Genomic DNA, 868 nt, shown 5'->3' with positions numbered 1-868 from the left:
CAAACATCTCATCCTCTGTCATCCCCATCTCCTCCTGCCTTTAATCTTTCCCAGCATCAGGGTCTTTTCCAATGAGTCAGTTCTTCACGTCAGGTGTCCAAAGTATTGAAGTTTCAGCTTCAGCATCAGTCCTTTTAAAGAATATTCAGGACTGATTTCCTTTAGGATTGACGGGTCTTTAGATTTCCTTTAGATTGACTGGTCTCCTTATGGTCCAAGGGACTCTCAAGAGTCTTCTCCAACACTACAGTTCAAAAGCATCACATCTTCAAAGCTCAGTTTTCTTTACTGTCCTACTCTCACATCCATACCTGACTACTGGAAAAACCATAGCTTTGTTGGCAAAGTAATTTCTCTGCTTTTTAATATGCTATCTAGGTTGGTCATAGCTTTTCTTCCAAGGAACAAGTATCTTTTAACTTCATGGCTGCAGTCATCATCTGCAGTGATTTTGGAGCACCCCAAAATAAAGTCAGCCACTGTTTCCACTGTTTCTCCATCTATTTGCCATGAAGTGATGGGACCGGATGCCATGATCTTCGTTTTCTGAATGTTGAGCTTTAAGCCAAATTCTTCACTCTCCTCTTTCACTTTCATCAAGAGGCTCTTTAGTTCTTCTTCACTTTCTGCCTTAAGGGTGGTATCATCTGCATATCTAAGGTTATTGATATTTCTCCCAGCACTCTTGATTCCAGCTTGTGCGTCTTCCAGCCCAGCGTTTCTCATGATATACTCTGCATACCCTCTGTAAACACTATTAAACCAAAACTTTGAAAAGATAAAGATAGAAAAGGTTTTTTTTTTAAAATTACATATATATTTGAAAAATGGTCAGTGAAGCAAATTTTACATGATATGAATGGGCTTT

This window comes from Ovis canadensis, chromosome 23 (genome assembly GCF_042477335.2).
Source record: "Ovis canadensis isolate MfBH-ARS-UI-01 breed Bighorn chromosome 23, ARS-UI_OviCan_v2, whole genome shotgun sequence".
In the NCBI taxonomy this organism is placed as follows: domain Eukaryota; kingdom Metazoa; phylum Chordata; class Mammalia; order Artiodactyla; family Bovidae; genus Ovis; species Ovis canadensis.
This window is presented reverse-complemented; position numbering follows the sequence as displayed.